At 45.7% G+C, this 13844-nt stretch overlaps 1 protein-coding gene and 1 long non-coding RNA gene across 2 annotated transcripts in view; both read right to left on the bottom strand.

Annotated features, from left to right (window-relative positions):
• Positions 1-13844, bottom strand: part of GPD1 (glycerol-3-phosphate dehydrogenase 1) — a 64176-nt gene that overhangs the window by 49692 nt on the left and 640 nt on the right. The gene's annotated exons all lie outside the window — the stretch shown is intronic.
• Positions 3818-12250, bottom strand: LOC120996225. Its single transcript, XR_005777743.1, has 3 exons — positions 12123-12250; positions 4300-4302; positions 3818-3832 (listed from the first exon to the last, which is right to left on the bottom strand). It is a non-coding gene; the product is annotated as an uncharacterized LOC120996225 (long non-coding RNA).

Raw genomic sequence — 13844 nt, 5'->3', positions numbered from 1 at the left:
AAACTGGATAACGTGGTAGTATCGCCATAAAGAGCATAAATCAATAAAAAAAAAAATCTGTGCCATCAATGCTGGACTAATGCACATATTTATACCTCCTCAATTTGCCAATTAAGGACCAACCTTGCTCTCTTAAAAAAAAAGTCAGAAGGAGTCTTATAGGACATGCTATGCTCCTTTGGGTATTCAAATTAGCTCCCTTTACAAAAAGTAAACTGTGCCTCTAGCACCACTGACTTGTAGGTAGCAATCTTACAAGTCAGTGCTCCCCAACCTGTGGTTCTCCAGCTGTTTCAAAACTGCCACAGAATACCAGGCAGGAGAGGACTAACCACAGACCCTAGAGGGAAATTTCCCTGTGGGCCAATGCCCAGGGGGGCAGCCAAGGCCTTCTCATGGCTGTCTACCAGGTACATAAAGATCTGATGCTCTCAACACTAATTAATGTAGGATTATCAGGCACTTATGCACGTAGCCAGCGCCCACAGGTGCCCTCCTGAATTTTACTGTATTGTCACCTTCAGGATGATAGAGTTTCATACTGTGGCGCAGCAGCACTGTTTTGTGCTGCACTGTTGTATTTGGTTCTAATGGGGTGGTATTTTGTGTTACACTACAGTATTACTGGCCCTGTCTACTTCTGTTCTCCTTGTCTACTTGTGTTGCCCTCCTTCTGTCAGTCGGGACACACCAACAACATGGGGCCACTTTTAGGTTTTTTCCAGGGCCACTTTAAATTCCCAGTCTGTTCTTGCTACCAGGGGATGCTGGGAGACATAGCTTTTTAACAGCTGGAGAGCCATCGTTTAGAGAGTGCCATGTAGGTGTAAATGTCTACAGAGAGAGAGAGAAAAAAACACATGGGCACTCCGATAGCCCAGGATTACCAAAGAATGGCGGGTAAGTGCCTGCCGCGCAGTAGGCAGAGGATCACCTCAAATGGTTGTAACAGCCAGGCACAACTCTGGAGGACGGCATATGGTGGATGTGGTAAATCTGGCTCCAGAATGGTAAATGGAGACTCCCGTACAGGTATGAATTGATGAGGTTACTGTTCCAGTGATGAAATACATGGCCAATAAACGTCAATTCTTCACCTTTTACTACCTGTACCACTGGCATTGATTTCTGACCTGGTAAGTGCCGCTGCTCCAGCTATTTCTACCCTTCTCCTACATGTAGGTGTAAATAAGACATCCTTGTTGTAAGCAAGCTAATTTGCCTACCTTTTTCCCAGAAAAGCATAGTATGGCCTAGAAGTCTCCTTTACATGGCTCTCTCTTTAAAGAGGATCTGTCAGCAGATTTGTACTTACGGAACTGGCGGACCTGTTACATGTGCACTTGAAAGCTGAAGGCATCTGTGTTGGTCCCATGTTCCTATGTGCCTGCATTGCTGAGAAAAATGATGTTTTAATATATGCAAATAAGCTTCTAGGAGCAACGGGGGCGTTGCCGTTACACCTAGAGGTTCTGCTTTTTCTGCAAATGCCACACCCTCTGCACTTTGATTGACAGGGCCAGACAGTGAAAATATCATGCATGGCCCTGTGCAGAGGGCTTGGCAGTTGCAGAGAAATTGAAGACTCTAGGACTAGGTGTAATGACAACACCCCCATTGCTCCTAGAGGCTAATTTGCATATAATAAAACATTTTTCTCAGCAATGCGGGCACACATGGACATGGGACCAACACAGATGCCTTCAGCTGCCAAGTGTCATAGGTACAAATCTGCTGACAGATGTGTCACTAGGGTTGTTTTGATACCAAAGTTTTGATTCGGTTCCGATACCATAAAAAAGTATTGTGATACCCGATACCATTCGATACCACGCAAAAAAAATGAAAACACCAAAAAAAGCTGCGTGCGTTCCGCATTATATAGAACGTCCGGCCCATAATCAAACAGTCCTATCCTATTTTTTGGGGGGACAAATTGACAAAAAAAAAATGGCGAATCGCACAGTTTTTGATAAAAAAAAATTCTGCCACTGCGTGCACCACATAGGAGATTTTTTAAAGATTTTAATAGTCTGGACTTTTCGGACATGGCAATATGTAATATGTTTATTTATTTATTGTTTATATATTTTATATGTAAAAATTGGGAAGGGGGTGATTTATACTTAATATTTTGGTGTTTTTTTTTACTTTTCTTTTTTTTAAAACTTTTTATCCCTTGTCCTCCTTTTTTACTTTTTAATCCCTTGTCCTATTCACCCTAATAGAGCTCTATTGGGTGAATAGGACTTTACACTGTCCCTGCTGCCCTGTGCATAATGCAGGGAGCCGACTATGGCAGCCAGGGCTTTAGTAGCGTCCTGGCTGCCATGGTAACCGATCAGAGCCCCAGGATTACAATAACTTTAATACTGGGAAGGGGGGGTTTGCACTGAACCACCAATTACTTTAATACTTGGGCGGGGGGAGGGCGCACTGCGCCACCAATGTTTTTAATACTGGGGAGGGCGCACTGCGCCACCAATGATAATTAACGTTTAATACAGGAGGCGGGTGTGTCGGCGGCAGAATCACACAGCCGGCACCCTGCCTCTGATAGGGAGCTGCGATCAGCAGCAGTTAACCCCTCAGGTGTGGCACCTGAGGGGTTAACTGCCGCTGATCGCAGCTTCCTGTCATAGAGGCTGGGAACCGCCTCCTGTATTTGTATTAGACGTTAATTATCATTGGTGGCGCAGTGCAACCTCCCCTCCTCTGCCCCTCTCTATCCTCAATGGCAGCGCGGCACAGGGGGAGGGAGAGAGTGACTCCCAGGGGGAGGGAACATGGCTCATGTTCTGTGATACTAGACCGTGCAGCAGCGCAGCCCAGTATCGAAATAATGGAAATACCGATGCCGAACCGATACTGGTATAAAAGTATCGATTGGGTATCGAAATTTCGATACCCGAGACAACCCTATGTGTCACCAAAAAAAATTTCTGCCAGTTAAAACCAGTTAGAGACACATCTCCTATTTTTCTAATATGTTTTTATTTTCTGATTGCAGATTATTTAATTCAATTCCTGAACATGATTATGGGGGCGGCCATCTTGCCAGAGCTGTTTTTAAGAGCACTTACAAAGCATTAAGAAACCTGCTTTTAAACTGATAGAGAAAATGATCAACGATTTGCTATGGGGCAGAAAGCGGGTAAGGCTGAAACTGGACAACTTTTTAATGCCGCTGGAATGGGGGGGGTTAAACCTCCCCAGCTTCAGGGGATATTTTATTGCGTCTCAGCTATGTCTTTTTCATGAGTGGGAAACCAGCCCCCTATGTAAAAAATTTGTGGACCAATTTGGCTTTCATGACTTTTTTACTGAGGCAGGAGTTTAGAAGTTTTGCTAAGGCTACTTTCACACTAGCGTTCGGGGCTCCGCTTGTGAGTTCCATTTGAAGGGGCTCACAAGCGGCCCCGAACGGATCCGTCCAGCCCTAATGCATTCTGAATGGATGCGGATCCGCTCAGAATGCATCAGTCTGGCACCGTTTGTCCTCCGCTCCGCTCAGCAGGCGGACACCTGAACGCAGCTTGCAGCGTTCAGGTGTCCGCCTGGCCGTGCGGAGGCAAACGGATCCGTGGGATCCGTCCAGACTTACAATGTAAGTCAATGGGGACGGATCCGTTTGAAGTTGACACAGTATGGCTCAATTTTCAAACGGATCCGTCCCCCATTGACTTTCAATGTAAAGTCAAAACGGATCCGTTTGCATTATCATGAAGAAAAAAAAAAAATATATATATATATATTTTTTTTTGGTTCATGGTAATGCAAACGGATCCGTTCTGAACGGATCTAAGCGTTTGCATTATAGGTGCGGATCCGTCTGGGCACATACCAGACGGATCCGACCTAAATGCAGGTGTGAAAGTAGCCTAAGCTGGTTACCAAGGCCTGGACATTGATCAGGAGCTGGCTTTCTATCACATCTTCACTGGTTTGCACTCCACTATGGCAAAATCAAAGACTTCCAGTGCTTGAGGACCTTGATTGTCAGCAGTACTGGAGGGCTAAGAATATTCACTACCGTATATAGCACAAGTAGTTGGTGATGGTCGGATCCTCGCTTTTGAGGAGATCGCGCAGAAGGAAAACACAGGTGAAATAGTTTGGTTTAGATATTTTCAGTTACGATTGGGGATAGAACTTTATTAAGTATAGACATGTCTAGTTTTTTGCACAGTTTAATAAAGAAAAAAAAACACGTAAAGCTTAAGATAGCTTATTGTTATAAACACTTAATTAAGGCACGTCTCTTGGATTGTCTCTCTCCTGGACAAAAGTCCTGGAGACTCACTTACCCTAACTTATCTTCTGAGGCTTGGGAAACTGTATTGAAGAATATGGGTTTGGTTTCTTTTAGTTTTAACCACATAATTGTTCAGTTTGTGGCTTCAGAAGCGGGGATTCCGAAACAACTCCAACTGCATACGTTGTGGGAGCCCGAATGCAGACTATCTCCATCTGTTTTGGGATTGCCCCCTTCTAGATGGATATTGGGGAGCAATACAAGAATCTCTTGCTCAACGATTACAGATGGAGCTCCCTCGCCAGCCTGAGCTGTGGATCCTTGGGGATCTGTCGGCTTTAAATTGCCAGAAGCCAAAACTGTGTTTTTTGATTAGGGTGTTGTTTTTGGCCCGTGTCCTGATCTCCAGGTCTTGGTTTGCAGCCACCCCTCCGCACTTCAACCAGTGGTTGAAACTAGTCAACAAAATCAAAGATTATGAGGCCATCTTGTATAGGCAGAGAGGCTCATACGATAAATGGCTTAGGGTTTGGGCAGCATGGAATGGGTGAAGGAATGATCGGAAAAGATCTTAAGGTGACTTTTTCTGGCATTTTAAATAATAATTTTTTTTCCCCCGGGAGCGGCGTCATTGTGGGGGAGGGAGGTGGTTGGGTGGGTGGGAATGTATGCATTTTGTTCTTCCTATTTTTGTAAGTGTTTCTTGAGACGAATAAAGAGAAAATGTAAGGATAAAAAAAAAAAAAGAAAGAAACTTGCTTTCTGGCAGCCCCATGGGCCATAGACACAATGGTCAGGAGGGGACCTCATTGACTTCTATGGGAGAGTCTTCTAGGCATGTTCTGTGCCCTGTGCAGAGGTCGTTGTACAAGGAAAGAATAGATCAGCTCTGACAATCGCCTATTGTGACTGGTGGATCCTGCCTTATCTATAAAGAGGTGATATCTCCTTATTATTACGGGCAGGTTTAGCATAAAAGATTACTGCAGTAAAGTGGTCTGTACAGACCAAGAAGTCGCGCCAATTACTAGGATTAGGGCTGTATTACACCAACAGATTAACTGACCAATATCTGTCCAATCAGACCAACAGTTGGGGTGTATAACAAAAGATCTGTGTGTGTAATTGGTCATCTGTCAGATAATCTGTTGGTGTAATACAGCCCTTAGAGGTCAGTGCGAAAACTACAGTATTTTATGGTTTTTGTTTAAATATTGATATTTGACACGGAAAATTAAAAATAACCATCAAAAGTTCTTAAAAAATATGTTAAATGGGTTCTCTGGGCTTTTAATATTGATGACCTATCCTCAAGGTAGGTCGTCAATATCACATCGGCGGGGGTCCGACAACCCAGGGAAGGTGTGCAGTGTGTACGTGCCGTCTCCCGTCTCTCTTCCTGCTCGCTGCTACTTTGCCATAGACATAGGGACAAGGGAGACGGCACTTGCTCACTGCGCTCTTTCCCTTCATACAGCTGATCAGCGGGAGTGCGGGGTTTCGGACCCCCGCCAATCTGATATTGATGACCTTTCCTAAAGATAGGTCATCAATATTGAAAGCCCGGAGAACTCCTTTACACCTAAAAACATGATTTAAACAATAGGTCATTTTCTGATGATACACTCCCTTTAAGGAAAGACACACACCATAGCTCCCCTTCTCGCTGGGGTCCCATACAATGTGAAAAGAATTCCCAGGTCAGGTTTACGTCCTCGGTTACCCTTTCTCAGAAATCACGAGGCAGGGGAAGGGTCACAAGCATGCTTCCTTATCTATGAGAAGACATCAGTTAGCATACCCTCAGCTGAAGGGAACCTGTTCTGATGATGGCTTCCTTATGTGTGTATTCTGTCGTCAAGGTGAATCATTTACACAAGGACAATATTCCCTGAGCTGCCTTAGATATAAATGATATAAATGAGAAGTAAAAGTGCACTCCATCATTTTATCTAAAACCATGGCCAAAGCGACTAAATACGAAGATGGCAATTAGTCTGCGTTACTATTATTCCCACTCAATTACTCTCAGGGCGAACAACGTTTAAATGTATTGTAAGATGAGCTGAGACAGGTAGCAGGTACTTGATAGGTCCGATCAAGAATATGGATCATATAAGAAGAAATCATTGAGCCCCAGGTTGTGGCCTACAGGATAATGTGAAGATACAAGTTAGTTTTCTCCAAACATGGGTTGGTCCTCACAGGGGTGCACCGCCAATGAGGCGAGGTGAGGCGGTTGCCTCAGGCGGCACCAGGCAAGGACAAGAGGGGGTCAGCGGAAAGGCCTTGGGTAATGAGTGCTTTCATTGTGGAAGCGTTTATCTCTGCATATTCAACTGTATTGCTATATTAACCAGTATGTTTTGCAGTATGTTAACAGTAAGGCTCCATTCACACATCCGCAATTCCAATTTGCGGAATGGAATTGCGAACCCATTCATTTCTATGGGGCCGCACGACGTGCGGCCCGATCCGGAAATGCGGACCCGCAATTCCGATCCTGAAAAAAATAGAACATGTCCTATTCTTGTCCGCAATAGCGGACAAGAATAGGCATATTCTCTTAGTGCCGGCAATGTACGGTCCGCAAAATGCGGAACGCACATTGCCGCTGTCCATGTTTTGTGGATCCGCGGATCCGCAAAAACACACACGGATGTGTGAATGGACCCTAAGGTTGGAGGGAAGGGGTTAGGTTGGGAATTTGGCATTATTGGGGGGGGTCATTTCAGCAGCAGAAAGGCTAGATGCACCCCTGGGTCCTCCTATAGAGGATGTGACCAGAGGAGCAACAGAAAATGGACGCAAATCAGAAAAAGGTAAGGGTTTTAAAGTTAGGATGAGGAAAATCAATAAGTAGGCATCTAGGAGCGGACTGGTCAGTGCGGTTATAGGGCGAGATTTTGGCACCATATACAAAGCTATCACTTTTTTTTTAATATACATTTTTTACATGTATTTTAGAGGTCCTGTCAGCTGCCCTGGCATGTTTGCTTTAGTAGGCACTTGTATTCACCATGAAATTCTGGAGCATATTTTCATAGAAGCCTGCGTTTTGCTGTTCCTTTGTTATTCCTTCCGGAAAGCATGAATAAATTAACAACTGGGCTACACTTTGGCAATGCAGCCTGTCCTTAGGATATCTGATTGTGGGTGTCCAAATCCCAACACCCCACTGATCATCTGTTTGAAGAGTGCTGCAGTCTCTTCCTAGGTCTTTGGTGTCACATTTATCAGTCACGTGGCCTAGATGCGGCTCAGTCCCCTTCAGGTGAATGGGCTTGGGCTACAATACCAAGCACAGCCACATGATAATGAATGGCACTGTGCTTGATAACCTGTGAGGAGGTCATGGTGTTCACCGGAAAGTGACATTATCCAATCAGTGCTGCCGGTGTCATACTGTACAGGGACACAGGGACACCCCCCTTCCCAACTGGTAGCACCTAGATCAGGGTTTCTCAACTCCGGTCCTCGGGACCCACCCGCCGGTCAGGATTTGAGACTATCCCTCAGAATGAATACCCGTGGTAAGTCCTGATGCACTGACACTAATTATATCACCTGCTCAATACGAAGGAAATCCTGAAAACATGACTGGTAGGTGGGTCCCGAGGACCGGAGTTGAGAAACCCTGACCTAGATGGACCATCAATTCATTCATAAACTAGTAGGAATAATAAAGGAAAGGCACAACGTAGAGTCATAAGAATAGATGCTTCAGAATTTATATTACTTGAGAAATGATTATTAATGGAAGCTGTGTAAATCAATCCGTAAAGCAAGTTTAAAAATGGTATGTAACATTTCTTTACTTTATACTATCAGGAGTATTCTCTGCACTAGTATCATTACATTACTATGACAATCTTTGAAGCACTAATCTTATGTAAAGCCACTAGTAGTATCTTAGACAGGGTGCTGAATTTTCTTAAAGTCGTAGTGCAGCCAGTACGTATTAATGACCTATTCTCAGGATATGTCATCAATATCTGATCGGTGGTGGTCCGACTCCAGACACCCCGCCTTTCAGCTGTTTGAAGAGGAGGCGGTGCTCATACAAGCGCTGCTTTCTCTTCAAGATTGTATTGTGCGTCATCTCGCTTCCAGCGGCGGTGTAGTGTAATTGTAAGTGCTCATCCTATTCAAGTGAATGGAGCGATCACTTGTAATTACACTGCGCTGCCGAGACTTCCAAGACGACACGCAGTGTAATCCTGAAGAGGAGGTAGCGCTTCAAACAGCTGATCAGCAGAGGTCCCGGGAGTTGAACCCCCACCGATCAGATATTAATGACCTATCCTGAGAATAGGTCATCAATATTACTGGCTGGACAACCCCTTTAAAGAGACCAGCCCTGTATGGAGACTTAATGGAAGGACCCCATGGTATGGTTATGGAGACTTATTGGCAATGCTCCATGGAAAAGGAATATGCAAAGAGATGTCTCCCAAGGAAAGAGAACCATCTCACCAGCGCCACCTATTGAAAGTGGCTCCCTATGAGTCAAGTTCCGACTTTCCAACAAGCCTTGGGATTTGACCAGGGAATATATCCTGGCCAGATATTAGTTTTGGGGTGCTTGCCCACTGTCAGTATGGAGTATACCTCTTTGCATATTCGTTTCCCATGGAGCATTGCCAATAAGTCTCCATACCTTGGTGTACTTCCAGTGAGTCTCCATACAGGACCAAGGCATTGCACTGACCCAGCCAGTATCCTACTCCATACTGATGAGGGGCATGCACCCCAAAACAGATGTCTACTGATGGATATCTGGCCAGGCTACATTTCCTTGTCTAGTCCTAAGGCTTGGTGGAATGTTGGATCTTCACTCATAGGGAGCCCCTTCCAATAGGTGGTGCTAGTGAGTTGGTTCTCTTTCCCGAGAGATACCTCTTGGTACACCAATCAGCCATGTCTCGCTGGGTTCACCCTATGTGTATTTTCTGCTGCACAGAACAGACGGGCTGTATATGAACATGTCAGCGTCTAATACAAATCCAGAAGTATTTCCCAAAACATCTTCCTTCCGTCTTCTCACATTCTCCTTGTCTTTTCCATCCAAGGCTGTCTGCACGTTATCTCTTGTGGTGGATCATGGGAGTGCCAGTCTGCCTCGTCTACTAATTCTATTTACCTATGCCAGTCACAGAGGCACCCTCACAAATTCACAGGGGGGTGTAGAGCTATTTCTGCCACCCGTCAAGGGTGCCAGGACATTTCTGGCTTTTCACCTAATGGTCACGGGTTGGACTTAACAAGATTTAGTTAGGATTTTACAGCTCTGTTCGTTTTTAGCAAAGCTAGAGATAAATGGTGACATGGAACAAAATGTCACACAGCAAAACATCCCATCCTGGTACAGCGGAAGCATTGTGTCACCTCCATTGACAGAGAGGTGACATGTAATATGGCGGCAACACTGCTGGAGCCTGTGGGAACGCCCCCTGGCGTCAGCTCTGCTGGCTGGAGGGGAAATATGTCACCGCTCCGCTCTAGCCTGAATGTGTCTAGGTCTATTTCTGATGGGGGCTTGTAGAGAATATACTTTAGGTTTGGTTCACTACATATTTATGCTGCGTGCTTGGCGTTTAGACTGGAAAAATCTTTTGACACATGTATTGTGTTGAATTACATTTTTATACTAATTGTAGCAAATGATCACGTCAGATCACTGCCAAGAATGAATACAATTCAGCAAACTCTCAGTAACAGGTAAAAGGGAATATCCCCATTCACTGACAACAAGCAGAGGTCTTGAAAATAGCAAGGAATCGAAACACAAATGTAATGCAGAACATTGCACAGAAGTATCCATCTCACCAGCGCCACCTATTGGACATGCGTCCCGATGAGTCCAGATCCGACTTTCTAACAAGCCTTGGGATTTGACCAGGGAATATAGTAATTCTCCAGACAGGAGCGGTCTCTTTAAGGAGATTCAGCACCCTTCTAAGGCACTGCACTGAGCCAATCAGAATCCTACTCCACAATGATGAGGGGGCACCCCAAAAAAGCCGTCTACGGATAGATATCTGGCCAGGCTGTATTCCCTACTCAAATCCCAAGGCTTGTTAGAAAGTCGGATCTGGACTCATAGGGACGCATGTCCAATAGGTGGCGCTGGTGAGATGGATACTTCTGTGCAATGTTCTGCATTACATTTGTGTTTCAGTTCCTTGCTATTTTCAAGACCTCTGCTTGTTGTCAGTGAATGGGAATATTCCCTTCCAATAGGTGGCGCTGGTGAGAGGGCTCTCTTTCTTTGGGAGATACCTCTTTGCATAATCGGCGCTTTATAATAATTTGGCTCAGGCTCTCAGAGAAAACAGCTCTCACTGCCCTAACGTTATATATTGTTTATACATTGCAGCCAATCGGAAGCGGCCGAGCTGCAGGAGAGGGAGGGAGAAGCAGTCTGAACCAATCAGGTGACAGGAGGTGTGTCTCAGACATTCAGATAAGGCCTCATGCACACGACTGTTGTGTGCATCCGCGTGTGTTCCGTCATTTTTCAAGTTTAGCGGAGGTCCCATTCATTTCTATGGAGCTGTGAAAAAAAACTGATAGTCCTCCGTTTTTTCTCCGCGTCCGTGATTCCAGTCCGTCAAAAAAATATAACCTGTCCTATTCTTGTCAGTGGAAAACTGAGGACGGACCCATTCAAGTTAATGGGTCCATCAAAAAAAAACGGATGCACAACTGGTATGTCACCCGTGTCCGCGTCCGTTTTTTTCTACAAGACTTTGGTGCAATAAAATTACACTTTTCATTAACCTTCCTTTTTTTCCCCCTGTCAGACAAAAAAAAGGAAGACACAAGGAAACGCAACTGAAGCAAGAATCCGCAAGATACCGTAATCATAGGAACGAGCGAAACGCCACATTATTTATGTGGACACAAAAACCGTTGTTTGCCGGCAGCAGATGGTGCTCTGTAATCACGCTCTGCTGCTGGCAAACAACGAGTCTGTATGGGGACAGGCGATGGAGTTAGCGATCACTGCTCCCCCTTCTGTGGAGGAGATCTTTTTTACTGACGAGGTCTCCTTCATTGACGAGCATCGTATAGTGAGTTTAGGCCACCAACTGGTCCACACCTTCTGTTGTAAACCAAGAAGGCTGGCGCTTTGGTCTCTTTATTACCTTAATTAGCGTCTGACAAGTCGCCACTTTCAACACCTCCACCAGCTTGGCCAGTAACGCCTCCTCCTACAGTATGAGGTCCCTGCAAAGTGGATTAAGTTGATTTACCACAAGGGTTAAACCAACTTTTTCTTCCACTCAGGACAGAAGGATGTATTTCTACACAACTAGTCATTTTTGGGCAGTCTGTGGCTCCTTCCTCCCCTGCAAACAATTTCACCATTTAGGGTGCGTTCACATCAATGTTATGATATCCGTTATTACCATGTTATGACGTCATTTGTAACGTTGATGTGATGTGTGTCGCCTGCCGTCCATTCCACCCTCGGAAACTACCCGGACACGAGCATCGCTGGCCCCTACAAATAGTCATACGTCTCCCTAGTTATAAGGGGCCTGGTATCTAATTTCCTCCTGGCACACGCTGAAGACCTATGATGTATCTGAATACGCCGTCTCCCTTCTGTCTGACGTTTGGAAGAGAACTGACTAAAAAAAAATCTACATCAGACCAGGGGGGAGCGGCAAATTCAGAGATCACGTATGTGCCCTCCATACGCCAGAATGAGACGAGGGGAAAAGTATAGATAGTGCTCCGTCTCCTCTCGCGTCTTCTAATTTACCCGCTGGACTACAAGGGGCATAGTTCAGCAGAATTCACACCTACGTTAGGCTACTTTCACATCAGCGTTTTTTGCTAGATCCGCTTACGTTACGATAATACAACCGTCTGCATTCGTTACGAACAGATCCGGTTGCATTATGTTTAACATAGCCGACGAGGATCCGTCAAGAACACCACTGAAAGTGAATGGGGGACGGATCCGTTTTCTTTTGTGTCAGAGAAAATGGATCCATCCCCACTGACTTACATTGTGAGTCATGACGGATCCGTCTTGCTCCGCACCATATCCACTGGTGCATTCCGTTTCGTTCAGTTTTGTCCCCATTGACAATGAATGAGGACAAAACGGAAGCGTTTTCCCCGCTATTGAGATCCTATGACGGATCTCAATAGCGGAAAGGGAAAGCGCAGATGTGAAAGTAGTCTTAGTCTCACTTCAAAGATCATAAAGTAAAAGGTAGAACATAAGCAGTTACAGAATATGTCATCAATAAGAGATCAACGTTGGGGGGCCATTTACAACAATGGCATTTACAGTGGAATTTTGGCACGGACAACCTTGCCACTGAAAACCCGCCGGCAGCTGCGTCCTTTCTGCCTCCCATTCATTTCAATGAGAGACAGCGCTGAGAATCGCGGAGAGGCAGCTTAATACCATGGCCGTGCAGAGAAGGGACACGGCGATAAGACACCGCTCCGCAATCCTCAGTACCGCTTCTCACTTAGATGTATGGGAGGCAGAAAGGATGCGGCCACCGGTGAGTTTTTGCCAGAATTTTGGCATGGCTGTCCCATCCATGTGCTTCCCGCCAAAACAACCCCATTCACATGAATGGAACTGATTTTCAGTCGCAGACATTTTCTGTACTAAAACCTGCTAGGTGTGAAGGCGCCCTAAAGTGACTTGTCTCTCACCTCAGCAGCTGTCAGCTGCCCATCCATGGGCTATGTAAATGGTGCAAAGCGGACACCATCCTGTCCAAGGCAACCAAGATGGCGGAAGTCACATGATTTACTCGTGACCTTTTTCTCAACTTTCTGTGGCTGCATCCCCTCCTGCGCAGGCGCTGGACTGGTTCAGCTGCCACCAGCTCCTGCACAGAAGAGGATGCAGCCTGGTATAGCCAGGAAAGAGATGTGACCATGACCACTGCCATCTTGGTCGCCATTGACTGCATTTTTTTTTAGGGTATGTTCACAAAACGTTTTTTTGGCAGTGCGGATTTGGTGCTGAAAACCCGCGCCCAATCTGCTCTGAAACCACCTCCCATTTTCTCTTTTCGTTGTGAGTGACTTCGCTGCGGTTCATGCGTCCGAGGATAGTTCCCGTGCTCTTTTCCAGATCGCGCTACGAATCCACTTGTCAATTCTTGCCGCGGTACCTCGGAAAGCTGCAATGGGTGCCTGTTCACGGTTTAGCTCCATTCACTGCACTCCACACCATTCAAAACGAAAACCCGCGCTGTCGGATACGCAGTCAGAATCCCTCGTGTGAACCTCTCCTTACGTAACCCATGGATCGGCAGCCGGGCGCCTTCTGACCAACCACTGAAGTGAAAGAAAAGTGGACCGCACCACATTGCGCAGTTTAGCAGCATTTAGGAAATATTGTTATGAAGTGGCCAACCCCTTTAAGTCCCGGAGAGCGCCTTTAAATGGTTTCTAACAATGACTGGGTTGCTGTTCAGTAACAGAATGTAGCGAGCCGTGCCCGGATGTATGCATGTAAAGGTGCCACGTGAACACAAGTGGCACCTTTATACAACGGTATACAATGGTGGGGTCTTGCTTTCTTTTCCCCCCCTCCAGTGAG

Source organism: Bufo bufo, chromosome 3, assembly GCF_905171765.1.
Source record: "Bufo bufo chromosome 3, aBufBuf1.1, whole genome shotgun sequence".
NCBI classification, from domain to species: domain Eukaryota; kingdom Metazoa; phylum Chordata; class Amphibia; order Anura; family Bufonidae; genus Bufo; species Bufo bufo.
This window is presented reverse-complemented; position numbering and strand designations above follow the sequence as displayed.